A 21,981-nucleotide genomic window follows, 5' to 3' on the forward strand; every position below is an offset into this window, starting at 1 on the left:
TGGTGTGGGGGCGGTTGGGCAATGCTACTGTTACACTTGTCTCCTCCTACGGGCCTAACGTGGATGGTCCTGCACACTTCATTGCCTTATGGGAAATTATTTTGGAGATAGGCTCCGCACACCTGATTTGGGGAGGGGACTTTAATGTCACACTTGACCCCGCCCTGGACCGTTCCAACGCTGGCGCGGCGCATCACCCTCGCTCCCAGGCTTACGTTCTAGACCTCATGGCGCAGCACTCATTGCTTGATGCATGGCGATACATGCACCCGGGTGCTAGGGAGGGCACGCACTGGTCGATGTTGCACTCCACTTGGGCCCGGTTGGATTACATGCTCCTCTCAAGGACGCTGGGGACCTCTCTCTTGGGGGCAAGACACTTACCTCGCACTTACTCCGACCACGCGCCTGTGCTCCTTACCCTGGCCCGGTCCGGCCTGGTGGGGGATCCGCTTCCGTGGCGCATGCAGCCTCACATCCTCTTGGATGAACTGTTTAAATTTGAGATGGGCCAGGAGATCACAGAGTTCATCGATCGTAATCGGGGGACGGTGGATAGCGTGGCGACGGTATGGGAGGCCTTTAAGGCCACCATGCGGGGGGTGTGTATTTCTAAGGGCTCGGGCGTGCTCCGCTCGCTTCGCGCGGAGCTGACGGCTCTGGAGCGGGCTTTGCAAACGCTGGAAACTGACCCTGCCTTCATGCGAGATCCCGCGATCCAATTAGACTACCGCACTAAGCTGACTGAGTTCAAGGCTGCGGCTGAGAGGGAGGTACGCTTCCGCGGTAAACACTTTAAGGCACGCGCGTATGGGGAGGGTGAGCGCCCCGGCAGGTTCCTGGCGGGAGCGGTTCGCCCCCCCCGCGGCACTAATCACATATTGGAGGTCAGGGCTCCGGATGGTACCCTGCAGCGCGACACACCCTCCATACTGTCTACCTTCGTGTCTCATTATTCCGCCCTATACACGTCCCAACGGGTGGCGCCCCTTGAGATGACCGATTACCTGTCTGGGCTCACCCTCGGATGGTTGTCGAATGCCCAACGTGAGTTACTGGCGGCCCCTATAGGCCTGGATGAGATCAAAGAAGCCATCATGCAGACTGCGTCGGGAAAATCCCCGGGCCTGGACGGTTTCCCAATTGACTATTACAAAACTTTCGTTGACCCGCTCGCAGCGGTTCTGCGTGAGGTGTTTGAAGAGGCAAACGAGACTGGCACCCTCCCGCCCAGTATGTCGGAGACGCTCATTGTCTCTCTCCTTAAACCGGGGAAACCCCCGGATAGCTGCGACTCGTACAGACCGCTCTCTCTCATTAACAGTGATGTGAAGGTCCTGGCCAAGGTGCTGGCGAACTGGGTGAACGTTCTGGTCGGGGGGTTGATACTGCCGGATCAGGCGGGTTTCATCCCGGGCCACTCCACATCCCACAATCTGCGGACGCTTTTCTCGGTGCTGAATAATGCGGACCCCTCTCTTGCTCTGGTGGCGATTTTCCTGGACGCCACCAAGGCGTTCGATTCGGTCGAGTGGGACTACCTCCACTTGATCCTTCAAAATATGGGTATGCCTGTGGCGTTTTCTAGGTGGGTTCAGATACTATACTGTAGCCCCAAGGCGAGGGTTCTTATCAATGGCCGAGTCTCAGCTCCATTTCGGGTGACTAGGGGTACCCGACAGGGATGCCCGCTGTCGCCCCTTCTTTTTGCGCTGGCAATCGAACCTCTGGCGTCCCGTCTTCGACAGAACTATCTTGCGGCCTCCCTGCGATGCCAGCAGCGGCAGGTCCTGCTGTCGCTCTATGCAGATGACCTCACACTCTACGTTAAGCACCCGCGGGATAATCTGAACCCCATCCTTCGAGAGTTTGTCCGCTTTGCGCTCTACTCGGGAATTCACATCAATTGGGGCAAATCTACGGTCTTCCCCCTCACGGATGGTATAGAGAAAATTCCACTTGACTATCCGCTGGAATGGTGCGATGAGAGCGTGAAATACTTGGGAGTTTGGGTCTCTAGGGACCGGCAGGAGGTACTGCGTATGAATTATGGCAGGGCGCTCGAGATCATACGCTCGCATGTGGCCCGGTGGTTGACCCTGCCCCTAATCATGGCGGGTCGAGTTTCCCTTATAAAGATGGTCGTGCTCCCCAAGCTACTCTACCTCTTCCTCAATATTCCGTTTCACCCGGGCGGTTTTTTCTTCCGGGAATTAAGATCGGAGCTTATCCGGTTGGTATGGGGGGGGGAAGAGACCTCGGCTCAGGTGGTCGGTCCTTACTCGGCCCTATGGGCAGGGTGGCTTCGATATACCGGACTTTCACCTTTATTATAACTGTGCTCAGGCGCACTATGCGTACTACTGGTATCGACCTTTGCCCTTCATGCCGCAGACGGCGGTGGAACACTGGTTGGCGGATCCGGTGCCGCTTGAGGGGGCAGTCCTTGCGGAGGTGCCATCGTCCCGTGCGGATCGCAACCCTGTGCAGGCCACGGCGCATGCTTGGGGCGCGATCGCGGATCGTCTGGGGTCGTCGTTTCTCTACTCCCCTCTGATGCCCCTGGTGTACCACCCGGCTCTTCCGCTTCTAGGGGAAGAACTGTTCCGGAGAATCAAGCTCAAGATGGGGTTTGCTAACTGGGGTGACCTCTTCCATGCGGGTAGATTTCGCGATCTCCCGCTCCTCTATGGGGACGTTGTCCCTACCCCTCTGGAAACTTTTGCCTTTATTCGCCTCCGAAGCGGGCTACAGAAAGTGTTGCCGGCATATCCGAATGAACCTCCAGTTCTTGAGCCGTTTCATAATATGCTTTCTTCTCCATCGCCTTCGCATATGGTCTCTGCACTGTATCAGGGGATATATGACCGAGACGGGGGCCTGGTGCTGCGGTCCCGTGCGGGCTGGGAGGCCGAGATTGGCACTGAGCTCACGGATGAACAGTGGGGGTTCTGCTGTTCGCAGACTGAGATGATCTCGTCTAGTAGTGGGTTCCGCATCATCCACTACAAGTTTCTCCATCGCCTTTACTGTACTCCTGCCCAGATGCACAGATTCCGTCTACGTGACGACGACCGCTGCGACAGGTGTCATTCTCCTGGAGCGGACTTCTTGCACCTGGCCTGGACTTGCCCCAGCATAGACGAATATTGGGATCAGGTGTATGAGGCCTTGGGGGAGATGCTGGGATCCCCGCTGCCGCCCTCTCCTATACAGGCTCTTCTGGGGTATACTCGGGATGTGCCGAAGCCGGATCGCCGTTTTGTAACCTGTGCACTGCTGCTTGCCAAGCGCCGCATAGCGTGCCGATGGGGGCGGGGAAGGCGGCCCAAATTTAAGGAATGGCTGCGGGATATGGTTACTTGTCAGGAGAATGTTCTGTTGTATTCAGAGTTGCTCCCACCCAAATCCCGTCCCCCCGACATTTGGGGACCCCTGTCACAGTACCTGGCGGCGAACAGCACCCAGCGATCACCGACTGCCCCTGTAGGGGTGGACTCATCGGCGGGTGGCCCCGGCTAGGGGGGATGCATGTGGTGCGGTTTCTCCTGGGGAGGGTCGTCCAGTCTGCGGACGGGAGGGGTGGACTCTGCTGGCCCTGGGGGTTCCCCTGACGGCTGTCTTGCGATCCTTCTCCCCCACGACGTTCTAGCACACTGCCGCTATAGCCCGTATGGGCTCTCCGCGAGTGGGGATGGGACGGCACGACTATATGTCTGCGGAGGTGCCCTGTATGGCAGGGGAGGGTATATAAGTACGCGCTGAGGGGTAGAGGCTCTATGCAGATTAGGAGGGGGAAATAGAGGAAGCTCTGGAGAGGAGGGTTCTGGGCTGCCACTTGTCAATGATTAGACTGTACACTGTGCTCTGTTTTGCTGATGGTGCCTTTTTCATTTACCCATATTGCCAATGTCCGGATAAGTGTGTAATGCTGATGCACTGTATGACAAGAAAAGTTAAATAAGGAGTTAAAAAAAAAAAAAAAAAAAAAAAAGATCTCAGCATCTGCACCTGCTGTTCTGAAGAGAATGATGATGGAATGTTTCAATTATTACCTGCCTTTGCATAATGGGAAACACTGATTCGATGGATTGTGGGAAATGACGTACGCATTACGGTGAGGCATTTTCAACACTCCAGATGTAAGTTGGGAGAACTGTTTTGTGACTTAAGACAGAATCCTTGTCATATTAGGCTCTGGTACAGCAACAAAGCGGTGTAAACAGGAGGTTTGTGCTACTTATTGTTTTAGTTAAAGCATCACGGGCTACTATTGTAAATGAGAGCATCAATTTTATTCCTGAACGTCATAAAATTCTTTTAGAGCCCAGTGGTGGAGGAAGCCACTGAAGTTGATGGGATTTGCTTCTGCCAATCCTTTGTAGATCTGAAACAGCTCAATGGATGAGCTTGCTGGTTAAATGATCCTGGTCTGGAACTAGATCGTCTTTGTGCTTAAACAAGCTGCCTTGTAGCAATATGTATTAACTTTGTAGGAAGAATTTAACATATTTCAATGAGGCTCGAGACCTCGTGCTTTATTCTTGTGCAAAGTTAATCAGTGAAACACCTGTGTGACTTCGTCAGGGTAGTTTAGGATCTACAATGCTGCAGGGGGACCAGCTGGTCAAAGGAATCCACAACGTATTTTTCCAAGAGGTAAAGTTTGGATATAGAAGGTCTGTGAGCCTTTATGAAAAGAAAATGAGGTACAATGACATTAGCTCCATCATAACAGAGGCACGATTTGGTGCCAAGTTCACATTCAATTACAAATTTGATTCTAAGGTGATCAGGCCATGGGGATACAGGCAGGCTCATATATTCAAAGATATAACTGAATGAAAGATTGATGCGCTGGATGTGTGTATTTATCATCTATAAAATGAATCTGACATAAGCTACCAAAAAAAAGGAAATGTTAAAATGATTACAGAAGGCAGTAAGTCGCAAAGAAAGAATTCAAACTCGCCATCAAGGGCATGTATGCAATATATTTTTAGACAAAATATGGATTAGTTAATCCGTATATTTTGGAGAAAAATGGGTTCTTTGCAAACATTTTCATTTGAAGGTATCCCTATTCTGAGAGACATGCATCTGACACAAGGCTGGCAAGGATTAAAGGATTTCAAAATTATGCACGTCTTAATTCACACCTAGGAACAGCATGAGATTTCAGTGGCTGAACTGGGACCTGCAAATTGTGGCACTATTCATACCTCTCCACTGAATTGTCATCTGTGCATTAGTGATTTACAAAGCTGTGCCTGCGGTAGGTCTGAATTACAGATTTGACTGCTAATCTATTTTGCCAGAAACACATCTCAATTTGTTTTGAGTTATACATCTGCTTCATGTCTTATGCTTCAGATGCAGACTGTTTAACAAGGAAGGAGGACCAGGAAGCAGTGGCTATGCATAATGAGAGAAGGGATATGCATTCCACCTTTCTGGATAAATTCAGAATTCAACAGCGCAAACAACTACCCATCTAGTCTGAAGCAGGATACTAATGCTCTATTCTTTCTGAGAAATGTTATAGAGTAACTGGTGAACGCAGAAGATAATCTATATGAGAATGTACTTCAACATCATTAAAAGTTAATTGCCTGTATGCTTTCAGGGAACCCCTGTTAATATTCAAGCTTGATTTTCTACTTCACTGCATGTGATTTTTTAGGAATGGATAAGAGTTTTATTATTTTGAAGCACCTGCCATTTTATTAAGGTACTATTTGGAATGCTATATTCAGAATCATTCATTTTTTTCAGAGATGGAATTTGCAGACCGATCGAGAAGTGTTTGATATTATATCACAGGTGCTCTTTTTAGAGGTGCTTTTCTTTTTAGTGACCTATCACTTCAATTTTCAGAATGGACACAAATCAATTTGCTGTGGGAAATAAACTCTTGTCCTACTCTTTTAACACTGGAGTTCTACTCCAACCTCAAACTGTTTTGATATATGGTGGAAGTAGCTTTTCCAACAGGCCCAATCTAGGGCTCCTCCAACTTCTCGAACGGACCAGGATACCCAACCCGTGATATGTGCACTCTTCACATTTGCATAACATAACTGAAGTATAAGAGTGTTATATTACAAATCACTGTTCTGTTTAAGGGGATTGCAAGTTCTTGTTCAGCTGAAGCATTCTTCACTTCAGAATATTTTGTGTATTGTTTTCAGCACGAATTGCCAATCGTTCCAAAATTAGTGGCTAAAGATGGCTGAGAGGACACATCTACCTGAAGTGCCAGTAATTTTCTTTCTCTGGGACCATATGTGGTGGAGGGAAGCCGCTGCAGTGCTCATATGACCCTCAGGCTAATGAAAAAGAGGCCACGGCTACATATGGCCCACAGTCCAAAGTGGAGTGGGAGAGCAGAGGGCCACGATTGGAAGCTACACACCCCCATTGTAGGTCCCACAGGCACAGCAGCAGGAAGAGATAGGGTGTCCCACTGCTGTGTGGACCACGGGGTGCAGCCTGGAGTTAGTGTCCTGTTTAAGTGGAAGTGAAGAACAGTGGCAAAAGTGACAGAGGAGAATCCGCCGAATACGAAGGGGACACAGATGTCAGAGTAAAGAGACAGGGTAAATCAGTCTTCAGCATAAAGTAAGGCAACTAAACCGAATAAAAGTAAAACGCTTAAAAACAAACAGGCATTTCTCAATTTAAGGCTGTGCACTACAGTGCATCCATCTGGGGAGATAACCCGGCACATGGGCTTGAACAGAAGCAGCTTGTATTAGCTTTTGCTGTGTATAAATCCAGCATGAAGAGTCACATTAGGCTTTCAAATATTGTGCAAGGTGGTTCATGTAGTGCGTAGAGAGAGTCAAAATCTGTAGGACAAAGTCAAGACTTCCAGAATAAGGCTGCATCAGTATCTGTCTTTGTTGGAGTGTAAGATAACTGTGCTTTGCTTCTTTGATTTCTGAGACAATATTGCTAAGTTATCCTGTACACTGCTCGAGATCCATCGGATAAAAATAATTGCCACAAGAATCTTTGGCTAGTAGATCTCAGTTGCTGATATTACTGTGAACCAAAATAAAACACTAGAGAAGAAGGTGAGTAACGTGGTAGTTGAAGAGTGGGATTTATTTTTTGAGTTTGAAAAATCCTCACCTTTCTGGACCCGAACTGAATGACACAAAGTAAAAGGCAGAGCCTGCAGTCCAATAAAAGAGCATCTTTCTATGAACATCACTGTATCATTGTATATGTGACCGGACCCCTGTGGTTGAAGGGGAAAGATCTAGATCTATGTAGTGAAACAGCTCCTGTGTGCCTGTGACTTCGAGGACTCCAAATGTTAAAGTCACCACTGTTGCAGAGCAATGCAAAACATGCAATTCACTGTACACAGCCCTGTGGGTAAGCCATAGGCAGGAAATGTGCTAACTGCAAATACAAGTAAAATCATACACTGGAGGGGTAAGGACCAAAACTGATTACGCAATCTTATACACACTAATTTACTCCCTTTTCCTATAGCTTCATACAGTTAATGGCAGAGTCATTTTTAGCACCTAGTGTGACCCCCAACTCAGGCTCAAACGCTCCAAAGCTTCCAACAGTGGCTACATACCTCAGTGTCTTGCAGCACGCAACTCAGACTAAACTGGCATAAGTGGAGAACAGTCTAGAGGCATCACAGAGAGTTGAACATATCCCCTGCAATCTGAAGGGATTCTTTAAGTGGAAGATGAAAGCACAGCAGAGGTTTTCGGTTGTTCTCAGGTTCAGCTCAGATCTCCTTCCAGCAGACAAGGTAATTCGACCCCCACACACAGTTGCAGGCATGAGAGCTGCCATTCCCTTTAAAGCTCCACTGCTTGTGGGTGGTTATCTCTACCGACCTTAGAATGGCCTGAAATTATTCATGTAATAAAAAAACATGCTGAAGAAACATAACATGAGGAAAGAAGGATATAGCGTCACTAAATAAATACATAAAATACAAACTGAAAACGTATACCGTAAAAATAATAAGTACAACTTAAGAATTAGTGTCCTGAAATCGAACTGTGAAGCTGAAAAAATACAACTTATCTACATTTGATGACAAAAGCGTCATTACCCTTTGAATCCTAATGACACTGATTAATTAAAACGTTGCTGAATTAAGTCAAGGTCTTTAGGGGGTGTGTCTTCAGCAGGTTAAAGACCAAAAGGAGGATGATAAAGTAGTCAAGTGAAAAAAACGAGATTACTTCATGAGAGCTATCCACTAAAGAAAAACACTGGACTGAAGCTTAAGATCAATGATGGCTTCGACACGAATTATGAATAACTGGGTTAGGCGTTCGAATCTATGCTCTGTGTAAAATGGAAAGAAAGAGGTTGGGGAAACAAGGCTTAGTGCCGAGATATCAGTATCACTCAAATTAGACAAGAACATGGGACCGTTTACTCACCGTGGAAGGCCGCCTTTGCATTCAGTCTCAGGAAAGAACAGGACCATGACTAATAGAATGAGGTTGGTTTTCCTAAGGAGCATTTTGCCTTCCAATGCCTTCCAATGTAGGCAATTTCTCAGCCAAAACAAAAGTGCAAACTACACAAGGCCAAGTAAAAAATAAGCTAATCAAAAAAACAGATATATCTCCTAAGAACAAACTAATATCACAGGACATAAAACAGACACTGAACAGTTAAAAAAACGCAAATGAAAGAAAGCATTCCTTGAAAATTGTGGCATAAGACGTCATCCCTGTGTCCAAAAGATCCGCATATGTCGCAAAAACCGAAACTAAGGGCGGATCAGGTCGAGGTCAAGGGGGTTCAGACAGAATGATTCTCCCACTTTGCTCCATACTTTCAATATACCAAAAAGTTCAGAGAAGCAATTATAGAGGAGGACACTTTCAGGGATGGCAGATATTATAAGCATATGGATCCACAATACAGCAAACAGGAAAACATTCAGACACAGATTTGATAGTAGAATTTTGACAGCATGATTAGAAGTAAGGATGAACAAGCCTATAAATCCACACTACATTTTTATATTATGGGATCAGAAAAACCATAGATTTACTAAACAGAATTACTTGCATTCACTCAACATGGTAATTATTCTGGGAGATCCTTGTGGTGGATTAACATTTCCATAATGGGCCAAAGGATAGAGTGGTGATAGAAAATAGTTTAGGAGAACTGGTCCAGGCACTTACAACAGGACCTGAAAAGCACAGACTTTCAGATTCTTATAAGCACCTACGACAGGTGTGGTAGTTCAGTGGGCGTTAGGAGTCAATGAGAACAAACAAATTGTAGCACGGCTCCCAAAAAAAAAAAAAAGGTCAAAGAATTTTTATTGTGCAGCATTTTCTCCACACTGCTCTAAAATATTCTACATGCACAGCAAAAACATCGGTTACAGAATTTTTGAAAAGCAAGTCCCATCGACATCAAAAATCTTTACCTCTGTGTACTTAAGGTTGTAACTTGATGGGAGCGGACAGGGAAAGAATCTGAACAGCTACACTGCTACATTCCATAAGCAATGCAGCCATTGTATCCTATAGAAGAATTACTTCTATTGTACATAATGTGCAAACATGCAGGAACCAAACTGACTGTTTAAACAGTATTTTTAGGAAAAGGCACAAAATTACAAATGGCGGACTTACATTCAAGCCCTGAAAGGCGTGCCAATCAAAGTCGAAAAAAGCATAACCTCTTCTTGCACTGGCAGTTAGAATAAGGCCATGTTGTTTCAATGCAGGTATTGGAAGTCATGCAAATTGTGAAATTCACACCGGGCTCCAGCACAGTTTCAAGAGAGATGAAGGGTGAGGATCACTTTGGGCTTTCGTATACAAGGTGTAGCTTTCCATCAATTTGAGGGTGTAGGGCTTGAGAATATTTGATACATTCAAAAAAGGTTTCTGTTTCTTGAAGCAAAGCCATCTTTAGCTGTGTGGGGTTCTTTCTGGGTTCAAATTCATGAAAGGTTGTATTTTGTTCAGTGGAGAGGTAACTATGTAGGGTTCATGCGGAGCTCCAATAATGCGAATGTCAGAAGTCTCGCGCGTTCTTCCATGGAAGGTAAAATTACAGATTCCACTTAGTCTTTGGTTCATTCATTCTTCAAATTTAGAGAAGGTCGGAAATTTCAAGCTGCCTTGTGTTCCACTGAGAATTACCCCTTATGGGAAGGTTAGCCATCTCACTTACATTGCAGGCTTCAACTCGGGGGTCAATGCTGAGGTCCATCGACGCAAAAAGAAGAAAAAAAAAGCCTTATTGGAATCTAACGTCCAAATGTAAGGAGTTAGAGCATTTGGAGAAATAGAGGGTTTCATTTTGGGCTCTTGGATGCATGTCATCTTGATGATTTTCAGAGCCATCGCATACCTTCTGCCTTCACCGAGAATGGACAATCTTTCAGGGTTCTGATCACGATGAACAATTTCCAACTTTCTTCCACTGCTAGGAACTGGCGATATCCCAAACTATAAAACAAACCCAATGTACTAGATAATTCAGTTTTTATCGTATCTGAAATCAAAATGGAAAACACACAGCTCGCAGAATAGTGGCGACAATTTTAACCACTGGCTGGTAAGACTAATTTAAAAAAAAAAAAAACAGTTAAAGGAGGTTGCTAACAACATAACGCTGCCTGTTTTTATCTAAGTTTATTTTTCTACTTTTAGTACAATAAGCTGCGAAATACAGTACAGTATAAAACAATGAACGTCACGCAAGCAGTTACAATGCAGGAATTCAGTGGCAATTTACAGCTCATGAAACTGTCCATTTACCAATCACTCCGCTGGTGATTTTCAAAAGATTAAAATATATTGTGTGGCTTAGTTCTGTGGTGCACCGAGGTTCCTGTTCGAGCATTACAACAAATTTACATAAACTAAAAATAAACTCAGAACACAGGAACAAAAAGATGCGGTTGAAACTCCAGTGTTCTTCATCTTCTAAGTGAACAGCCTGGAAAGAGAAGTACATTTAGTCAGTCCATATCTGCGCATCATTTGCAATGTCTTATATTGTGAAAATTAAGATATTTTACACCAAATTACTAAATGAGCAAAAATTGAGCGTTCTGTGTAGCTGATGAGTGCATACATATCCAAATGAGAAGATAACTCATGGGCGTGGTATAAAGATGGCTGTTTAGTAAATAACCCATGCGGTAGGGTGCCTGATCTTAAAAAACACATGGGTAGAGGATGCCATTTTAATCCTAACACAGCAGAACAGATAAAGGTCACAAAACGTTTTTTGAAAATAATTGACTAATATTCAGAAAATAACTGCATCTGAATTAGCATCTGCTATAAAAAGGTTGTGATGCTCATGAGCGTCATTGCCAGGCTTTTCACTTGTAAAAATACCACATTGCTTAATGTATTGATTCGTCAGTTTCATAAGAAATAAAGCAGGGTGAGTAGAACCGTTTTTAAGATAAGTCGTAACAGTACTATGTTACGTGATGTTATGCACCATCATACTCTCAAGCAGAGATATGCTTTTCACAGTACATTACATGTTTTGACAACTTAAAGGGATTCTGACAAAGTTGCGTTTCATATTAATCTCACGATAGGCATAGGAAATATAGATGTCTCTAAACTAGTTCCATTACACAAATCCATGCCAACACCATAGCCAGGAACAATGCACATAAATCAAGACGCTTAAAAAAACACTGACAACGTGGCGAGAGCCTGCATTTTCCATCAGCCCGTAACCACTTACGATGTCAATACAGTTGCTAAAGGGTTGTTTAACAAACAACTGCCTGGAGCATTTTTTAATTTTAAATGTCAAATGCAAATACATATATAACGTAAGAAATTCAAGGGGCAATACTTCCTACCAAACTAAAGATAATGATAACAAACTGCTGGGACGTGTCCAAGGGATTTTGCTCAATGCACACACTCCGAGCACTTTAAATGATTTGGATCACCCTTAAATTCCAAGCCAGATAATATTATCCTTCTACGGAAAGCAGCCAATCCAGGTAAAAGTCCACCTCACCTTTGTAATTCACACTTCCCTATAGCCTGCACTGTTCTGCGGCATACTCTTCCACCTCCCAGCAGACTGCCTGACAGATGTCTGTTTCAATTAAACACATTTATTCCATTGAAAGTTATGTAACATCCCTACAATAATCTAGAAAAAAACTGCAACAGTACACCATTCCCAAAAGTTAAGGTAGCATCGAGAAGTGGCTGCTGCATCCCATATACCGCATTGCAGGTTTGAAATACCTCAATAATGCGTTCAATCATCTTAGAGCCCAATTTTTAAATGTCTCATGTTCTCATCGCCTCACTTCAAGTGACACGCAAATATGCTGCGCTCTTTCTATTTAGAATATTGGCATCTCTCACCTGAACAAGTAGACCAGAAAACAGACAATTAAGTGCAGTCTGATCTAGAAGCTTAGGTCAAAGTAATTTTACAGGCCACTCCAGGAACTTTATGCATTCCGATATCGTTAGTGTGACAGAAAGGCCATTTCAGCTTTGTCACTGCACAAGTTAATATAGCATGCTGCGTCTTTTAATCAGCCCCTACACCTTTGTGGATGTGTGCTTATAGTCAATACTATCCACTGATCAGCCGATATTGAGAATAAAATGAGCCAGATAGTTTTAGAACTGAAACAATGGCAAAACGTTTGTCAGACGATCCTTGCACTGGATTCGAATTCCAAAGAATTGAATTAGCAAACAGAAAATGGGAGCAGTGCTCTTCAAATGCTTGAAACGAGTGATCTTCACAGGCATGTATAATATCTTTTTTGTTTGCATAAATACGTTTTTTTTGTCCATTTAAGCAGATTTAAATTTACTGCATCATTATCCGAGGTCTATTGCTTTGAAATCTTTCTATGACAGAAGTTTAAATGCTGAACTCATCTTCTTTATTCTCCAAACTTAAGGGTCTTAGAATAAACAATTTATTGAATTAGCCAGGGCACTCTTAATCTGAGAAAAGAATCACTAGGGGCATTGTATTATGTATCTAATGATCTACCTATATATATTTTTTTATATTTGACTAAGACTTCTCAGATATGGAACAGAAACCAGGAATGTGTTTTTTCTAGTTAGGCACTTCAAGTAACCAGACCGCACAGATTGAAACAGCACCAACATCTATCATGATACCAAGACAATTTCCAAAGTTGGAGCGGTCTATTAAATATTAGAAATTTCCATAACTGGTCCCTTAAAAACCAAGCATTGGCATAGCCAATAGGTCTTTCTTTTGGGACCTTATAAGTATTTAGATATGCAGCACAATATCATTGGTACAACAGCATCAACTGTTGCATGGCTAAACACTTATAAGGTCCCAAAGGCGAGACCTATTGGCTATGCCAATGCTTGTTTTGTTATGGGGGGCATAAATAACAGGAGTGTGAAGGTCAGTTAGTTAGTGAGAGTGAGTGAGAGAGTGTCAGTGAGTGAGTGAGTCAGTGAGAGAGTGAGTCAGTGAGAGAGTGAGTCAGTCAGTGAGAGTCAGTCAGTGAGTCAGTCAGTGAGAGTCAGAGAGTCAGTGAGAGTAAGAGTCAGTGAGAGTAAGAGTCAGTGAGAGTAAGAGTCAGTGAGAGTAAGAGTCAGTGAGAGTAAGAGTCAGTGAGAGTAAGAGTCAGTGAGAGTAAGAGTCAGTGAGAGTAAGAGTCAGTGAGAGTAAGAGTCAGTGAGAGTAAGAGTCAGTGAGAGTAAGAGTCAGTGAGAGTAAGTGAGTCAATGGGATAGTCAGCCAGTGAGTGTCAGTCAGTCTTTTAGCGAGAGTCGGTGAGAGAGTCGGTGAGAGAGTCAGTGAGAGTCATTAAATCAGTGAGAGAGTGAATCAGTGAGTCAGTCCTTGAGAGTGAGTCAGTCCTTGAGAGTGAGTCAGTCCTTGAGAGTGAGTCAGTCCTCGAGAGTGAGTCAGTCCTCGAGAGTGAGTCAGTCCTCGAGAGTGAGTCAGTCCTCGAGAGTGAGTCAGTCCTCGAGAGTGAGTCAGTCCTTGAGAGTGAGTCAGTCCTTGAGAGTGAGTCAGTCCTTGAGAGTGAGTCAGAGAGTGAGTCAGAGAGTCAGAGTGAGTCAGAGTGAGTCAGTCAGAGAGTGAGTCAGTCAGTCAGAGAGTGAGTCGGTCAGTCAGAGAGTCAGTGAGTGAGTCAGTGAGTGAGTGAGAGTGAGTGTCAGTGAGAGTGAGTCAGTCAGTGAGAGTGAGAGAGTGAGTCAGTGAGAGTGAGTGAGAGTGAGTCAGTGAGAGTGAATGTGAGTCAGTGAGAGTGAGTGAGAGTCAGTGAGAGTCAGTGAGAGTGAGTGAGAGTCAGTGAGAGTGAGTGAGAGTCAGTGAGAGTGAGTCAGTCAGTGAGAGTGAGTCAGTGAGTGAGTCAGTCAGTCAGTGAGAGAGAGTGAGTGAGTCAGTCAGTGAGAGTGAGTCAGTGAGAGTGAGTCAGTCAGTCAGTGAGAGTGAGTGAGAGTGAGTGAAAGTGAGTGAGTGAGAGTGAGTGAGAGTGAGTGAGAGTGAGTGAGAGTGAGTGAGAGTGAGTGAGAGTGAGAGTGAGTCAGTCAGTGAGAGTGAGTCAGTCAGTGAGAGTGAGTCAGTCAGTGAGAGTGGGAGAGTCAGGCAGTGAGAGTGGGAGAGTCAGGCAGTGAGAGTGGGAGAGTCAGGCAGTGAGAGAGAGAGTGGGAGAGTCAGGCAGTGAGATTGAGTGAGTGAGAATGGGAGAGTGTCAGTGTGTGTGAGTCAGAGAGTGTGTCAGAGTTTGTCAGTGAGAGTGCCAGTGAAAGTGAGTCAGTGAGTGAGAGTCAGTGAGAGATTCTCTCAGTCAGTGTGGGAGAGTGAGTGAGACTAAGTGGGAGAGTGTCAGTGAGTGAGTGAGTGAGTGAGTGAGAATTTTGAGAGTGAGTTAGTGAGAGAGTGGGAGAGTGAGTCAGTGAGAGTGAGTGAGAGTGTCAGTGAGAGTGAGTCAGTGGAAGTGAGTGAGACTGAGTCAGTCAGTGAGAGTGAGCCAGTCAGTGAGAGTGAGCCAGTCAGTGAGAGTGAGCCAGTCAGTGAGAGTGAGCCAGTCAGTCAGTGAGTGGGAGAGTCAGTCAGTGAGATTGAGTGAGTGAGAATGGGAGAGTGTCAGTGTGTGTGAGTCAGAGTATGTGTCAGAGTTTGTCAGTGAGAGTGTCAGTGAAAGTGAGTCAGTGAGTGAGAGTCAGTGAGAGATTCTGTCAGTCAGTGTGGGAGAGTGAGTGAGACTGAGTGGGAGAGTGTCAGTGAGTGAGTCAGTGAGAGAATTTTGAGAGTGAGTTAGTGAGAGAGTGGGAGAGTGAGTCAGTGAGAGTGAGTGTCAGTGAGAGTGAGTCAGTGGAAGTGAGTGAGACTGAGTGAGTGAGTCAGTGAGAAGGAGCCAGTGAGTCTGAGACTGAGTGATTGACTCAGTGAGACTAAGTCAGTGAGACTGAGTGAGTCAGTCAGTCAGTGAGAGTGAGTGAGTCAGTCAGTGAGAGTGAGTGAGTATGGGAGAGTGTCAGTGAGTGAGTCAGAGAGTGTCAGTTTGTCAGTGAGTGAGAGTCAGTGAGAGTGAGTGGGAGAGATTCAGTCAATGTGGGAGAGTGAGACTGAGTGGGAGAGTGTCAGTGAGTGAGTCAGTCAGTGAGTTTTGAGAGTGAGTTACTGAGAGGGGGAGAGTGAGTCAGTGAGGGAGAGTGAGTCAGTGAGGGAGAGTGAGTCAGTGAGAGTGAGTGTGTCAGTGAGAGACTGAGTCAGGCAGTGAGTTAGTCACTGAGTGAGTCAGTCAGTGAGAGTTTGTCAGTGGAAGTGAGTCAGTCAGTGAATGAGACTGAGTCAGTGAGTCAGTGAGAGTGATCCAGTGAGAGTGATCCAGTGAGAGTGATCCAGTGAGGGAGCCAGTGAGGGAGCCAGTGAGGGAGTCAGCCAGTCAGTGAGAGAGAGTGGGAGAGTGTCAGTGAGGCTGAGTCAGTGAGACTGAGTCAGTAAGACTGAGTCAGTGAGACTGAGTCAGTGAGACTGAGTCAGTGAGAGTGAGTGAGTCAGTCAGTGAGAGTGAGTTTGTCAGTGAGAGTCAGTCAGTGAGTGGGAGAGTCAGTCAGTTAGATTGAGTGAGTGAGAATGGGAGTGTCAGTGAGTGTGAGTCCGAGAGTGTCAGTTTGTGAGAGTGTCAGTGAGAGTTTGTCAGTGAGTGAGAGTCAGTGAGTGAGAGTCAGTGAGTGAGAGTCAGTGAGTGTGGGAGAGAGAGAGTGAGTGAGACTGAGTGAGAGAGTATCAGTGAGTGAGTGAGTCAGTGAGAGAATTTTGAGAGTGAGTTAGTGGGAGAGTGAGCCAGTGAGAGTGAGTGTCAGTGAGAGTGAGTGAGTCAGTGAGAGACAGAGTCAGGCAGTGAGAGTGAGTGAGTCAGTGAGAGTCAGTCAGTGGAAGTGAGTGAGTCAGTGGAAGTGAGTGAGTCAGTGAGAGTGAGCCAGTGAGTCTGAGCCAGTGAGTCTGAGCCAGTGAGTCTGAGCCAGTGAGTCTGAGCCAGTGAGTCTGAGCCAGTGAGACTAAGTGAGTCAGTGAGACTGAGAGTCAGTGAGAGTGAGTGAGTCAGTCAGTGAGCCAGTGAGAGTGAGTGTCAGTGGAAGTGAGTGAGTCAGTGAGAGTGAGCCAGAGAGTCTGAGCCAGTGAGACTGAGTCGGTGAGACTGAGTCAGTGAGACTGAGTCAGTGAGACTGAGTCAGTGAGACTGAGTCGGTGAGACTGAGTCAGTGAGACTGAGTCGGTGAGACTGAGTGAGTCAGTGAGACTGAGTGAGTCAGTCAGTGAGAGTGAGTGAGTCAGTCAGTCAGTGTGAGTTTGTCAGTGAGAGTCAGTCAGTGAGAGTGAGTGGGAGAGTCAGTCAGTTAGATTGAGTGAGTGAGAATGGGAGTGTCAGTGAGTGTGAGTCCGAGAGTGTCAGTTTGTGAGAGTGTCAGTGAGAGTTTGTCAGTGAGAGTTTGTCAGTGAGTGAGAGTCAGTGAGTGAGAGTCAGTGAGTGAGAGTCAGTGAGTGAGAGTCAGTGAGTGTGGGAGAGAGAGAGTGAGTGAGACTGAGTGGGAGAGTATCAGTGAGTGAGTGAGTCAGTGAGAGAATTTTGAGAGTGAGTTAGTGAGAGTGGGAGAGTGAGCCAGTGAGAGTGAGTGTCAGTGAGAGTGAGTGAGTCAGTGAGAGACAGAGTCAGGCAGTGAGAGTCAGTCAGTGAGAGTCAGTCAGTGGAAGTGAGTGAGAGTGAGCCAGTGAGTCTGAGCCAGTGAGTCTGAGCCAGTGAGTCTGAGTCAGTGAGACTAAGTGAGTCAGTGAGACTGAGTGAGTCAGTCAGTGAGACTGAGTGAGTCAGTCAGTCAGTGAGACTGAGAGTCAGTGAGAGTGAGTGAGTCAGTCAGTGAGAGCGAGTCAGTCAGTGAGAGTGAGTCAGTGAGAGTGAGTCAGTCAGTGAGTCAGTGAGCCAGTCAGTGAGCCAGTGAGAGTGAGTGTCAGGGAGAGTGAGTGAGTCAGTGAGAGAGTCAGGCAGTGAGAGTCAGTCAGTGAGAGTGAGTCAGTCAGTGAGCCAGTGAGTGTCAGTGGAAGTGAGTGAGTCAGTGAGAGTGAGCCAGTGAGTCTGAGCCAGTGAGTCTGAGTCAGTGAGACTGAGTCGGTGAGACTGAGTCAGTGAGACTGAGTGAGTCAGTGAGACTGAGTGAGTCAGTGAGTGAGACTGAGTCAGTCAGTCAGTCAGTGAGAGTGAGTCGGTGAGTGAGAGTGAGTGAGTGAGAGTGAGTGAGTGAGTGAGTGAGTGAGTGAGTGAGTGAGAGTGAGTCAGTCAGTGAGAGTGAGTGAGTCAGTCAGTGAGAGTGAGTGAGTCAGTCAGTGAGAGTGAGTCAGTCAGTGAGAGTGAGTCAGTGAGAGTGAGTCAGCCATTAATGCAAGGCATTTGCAGTTAGGGTGAGTACTCTAAAGCTCAACTTTCATTGTGACAATGGTTTGAATATAAAACCCGTATATGTTTGCAGAGTTTAACGATTTCTGGATATTCCTAATGCTCTGAGGATACTACATTATTATATGCAAATAAATACATGCAGAACAAATAAAAGAAACAATTATAGTGAAGACTTGAATCCGCATGTTCTGAAAACCTGAAATTTCCCATCTTTCAAAAGAGCACAAGCAGCAGCTGTTTTAAAGCACTCATGCTCGTCATTGTTACTTTATATTAATCGATTTCAATTTAAAGTAATTCAATTAAGATAGAGAGACAGCACAGCGGGGAAGGATTACAACGCACCTGAGAAAACACGTTAAACTCTTATCTTATCAAGCCTGGGAGTGGTGCTTGCGTGTGTGCGTGCGCAGTCTGCTCTTTTTTCGAAGCACATCCTTGTGCTTGTGGCGCGCCCCCGCTAGGTGTATACCGCCAACAAGCACGAGTATGTGCTTCGAAAAAGAGCTGATCGACGGCTAAAGGTCTCCTATGCAACACATGCGCGCTGCGTAGGCGAGACCTAAAAAAACCTATGACAAAAGGATAAGTAAACATTGTTTCTTGATTTGACTTTAACATTGTACACCGGTCTCTTTATGTACTCTAACTGAAGTATGTTGTGCTGTTTGATGACTGATCATCAACTACAGATTTTCATGCATTTCTAAAGCAACTGCAGATGATCAATTTCTAGGACCAGAGAATCAAAATAACAGAGAATTACAGTAATAGAAAATCGAGGAGAGAGCAGTGTGAGACCCACATAAGGGTATGACCCTTGCTGGACATGTGGAAAGGGTTTAGGTACCCCATCTGTCCCCCTACCTTAGGGCTACCAGAAGCAGGATGTATTTCACAATTGTGAAACTTACTGGGACCCAGGAAACGAGTAAAAGAAGGAAGGTTTAATGACATTCTCTGACGCAATCGACTAAGAATGCCTTTCTCCTGAGCATACCTGAGCCGAAGTGTGGGCATTTGTAAGAAAAAAGTTAGGTTCTGCTTACATAATCAGCCTTTTAGCTGTTGATGTCTAAAAGAGGTCCTGCTAATATGTCAACATTGCCTTTAACAGCATATGCTGGGTTCCTTTGCACCAGATAAAGGAAACAATTGCCCATTTGTTTTTGGATATTGAAAGCTGTGGTCATATTGTTTATTACAATGAGAATTTACCAGTCGACTATCTGGGAAAATTATGCATTGAAAACTAGAAAAATAACTCTCGATTCCATTAGGCCGCTACCCAGATATTGTTCTTTCTTGGGCAATCCACATCTGATAGAATATATCTGTTGGGTGCCTTAGATTTTTAACTACAAAGAGTTAATGAGAATGCAGAGTATCAGCCCATCGGTGCTTTGCACATCTTGATAAACACAAACAATGTTTCCTGCAAAATTCACATAATGTTTGCCTTTCTTCTCACTCTGAATGAAAACAACCTAAAACAAGTGGGAGGGAGGGGGCCTGCCTTTTAGCACAGACAACTGCCAGCAAAGTTCATAGCATTCTTTGGAGGAGCACTCAATATGTGATCCAACTCATCAAAATCAGAAGCGGTCAGTGCAATATTGGTCCAATATAGTTCCGTCCTTAGAAATCAAGGAGTTGACTGAATATTCCCCATTGATTAAACTCTGTTAGGGGCACTTCCGCTGTGGCTCAATTTTGTAGAAGTGACTGAACCTCCTAACATACCTGGAATGTGATACTCTAACAGATGTGATACAGAAGTGATTTGGTGGCCTTTTCATAAATTCTTTGCAATAATCATTGTCATTTGTATCCAGGACCCATCTGTTTAAAGTGATGTTCTTCTAATGTTGAGTTAAGTACCTCAGCATATTCCTGACAGGAGTGGCAGGTCTGGAAAGGAACACACTTCTCTCTTACTGGAAACTGCTGAACCACTCGTATTGTAGCCCCTGTCTTTGCCTCTACGAACACCAGAGCATTTGATGAGGTCTGGAAAGTTTTCTTCTCTTCTTCATGTAAGGGTACTATCTATTCTTCTCAAGAGTACACACTGTCTCAAAAAGGAAACCAGACTCATTGTGCTCCTCTTCGATGTCCACCCTATAAATGTCCGCTTTTCCTTTCAATACAGCGCAATGTGTCAAATGTTATCTGAAGGGAAAAGGCAGGAAGGATGTGTGTCTTGATCATGTTTTGAGAACATCTGAAGCGCCTCATCTGTGTTCCTCCTCTTTCATGTCTACTTGTCTCATGTTCGAGACAGGAATTTCACTTTCATCTTCCTTTGTATGCTACTGAATAAGTATGAATACATCAGTAGCACTTAATAGGCTTTGTTTCCTTTCTATGTTTCTTGTGGCTCGTTTTGTTCGAACTTTTAATGCATCATAAAAGAAGAATTGTATTGAAGCAAAGTAATTTTCTTAATGGCAACGTCTTTCCAGCACCAAACGATTAAGTTGCCGTTTCACTGTCTACCTCTGATAACCTGCAAATTCACTTGCTTCGGAGTTGAGTTGGTCTGTTCCTATTACTTTTATTCCGGTGTCTATTTCGGTGTGTTGCGAGATCGGTCTCTGTGTATCAATTAACTTAGAAGTCTAAATGCACTTTTAAGGTTTTGACTTTGATAACTTCTATTCTGAAACCTTTGGGGGCATTGTAGGTTTCGGGTTGTTCGCAAAACAAAGTTTACTTCTGATGCTCATTTCTACATGCAGGACCTCCCTCTTTTAGATATCCCCAGGCACCAGACTTGATCCAGAAACGTTTCATAGCGCTCCTTTGCTGGTTACGCCTTGGCATCTGAAGTGTTGCCGGTGTTCTATCACTGAAGCCATATAGTGCCACCATGGCAAGAGTCATTTGTATCTAATATTTTCCACCTAAAACCTTCCACCCGTGTAGTGTGAAGGGATTTCTTCCCCAAAGAAATCAGAATCCAAACATGGTTGTTCCTGCAATGAACAAATGTAAATATTAGACTTCCATGAGATCGAATATGCTACTTACCAGTATGCATCTGTTCTTGGCATGTAGGGCTGCTGACATTCATATCTGTGCACAGATCGCCGCCTAGTGTTGGGTCCGGATGATTGCACATTGTTGTCCTGGAAGAGTCTTCGAAGTATCACGAGATAGGTGGCTCCTCCCATGGACTACAGTGCGCATGGGCATCCCCTCCACCCTTAGATTGTTTTTCGCCATTGTGGCATAGATGGAGTATAATACAGTGAATGATGACCATGCTAACTAGTAATTACTGAATGCTACAGCTGCTACAGGCGCCGGGGAGGAGGGTGGGCGATATGAATGTCAGCAGCCCTACATGCCAAGAACAGATGCATACTGGTAAGTAGCATATTCGGTTCGAGGCATGTGGGCTGCTGAATTCATATCTGTGCATAGATTATATAGCAGTTCCTCCAGTTAGCGGCGGCTGCCCGTGCCAGGTGCAGCAGTCTGAAAAAGAGTTTTGAGAACAGCCTGTCCTACAGCAGCTTGCTGTCTTGAGTGTACATCTACACAGTAGTGTTTGGTAAAGGTATGTATAGTGGACCATGTGGCTGCTCTACATATCTCCTGTAGAGGAATATTTCCCAGGAAAGCCATGGAGGCCCCCAATTTTCATGTGGAGTCGGCTCTTGGGGGAATCGTTAGTGTGCGCTTAGCTTTTTGATAGCAAATCTGTATACACTTAACGATCCACCTAGCTATTCCTGCTTTGGAAATGGGGTTGCCTTTGTGCTGTGGAGAGAAGGCAACAAACAGTTGTTTTGTCTTCCTGAAACTTTGTGTTCTATCAATATAGTACATGAGAGCTCTTTTGATATCAAGTGTGTGGAGCATTCTCTCTGCTACATTCTCAGGATTAGGATAAAACACGGGCAGTTCTATGGATTGGTTCATATGGAACTGCGAGATTACCTTGGGCATGAAAGTAGGGTTGGTGCGTAGTACTACCCTGTTTGCATGAACCTGTATAAATGGCTCTTGAATGGTTAGTGCCTGAAGTTCACTAACTCGTC

The 21,981-nt window shown here is 45.2% G+C and overlaps 1 protein-coding gene across 2 annotated transcripts in view; it reads right to left on the reverse strand.

The window, feature by feature from the left end:
* Window positions 1-10,639: 10,639 nt before the first annotated feature.
* Window positions 10,640-21,981, reverse strand: part of YLPM1 (YLP motif containing 1) — an 820,959-nt gene continuing 809,617 nt past the window's right edge. For both annotated transcript variants that reach the window (XM_085626748.1, XM_085626747.1), the window contains exon 20: window positions 10,640-10,965. The gene's annotated coding sequence lies outside the window, so the exon portion shown is untranslated. The remainder of the gene's footprint in view (window positions 10,966-21,981) is intronic.

This window comes from Triturus cristatus, chromosome 9, assembly GCF_964204655.1.
Source record: "Triturus cristatus chromosome 9, aTriCri1.1, whole genome shotgun sequence".
In the NCBI taxonomy this organism is placed as follows: domain Eukaryota; kingdom Metazoa; phylum Chordata; class Amphibia; order Caudata; family Salamandridae; genus Triturus; species Triturus cristatus.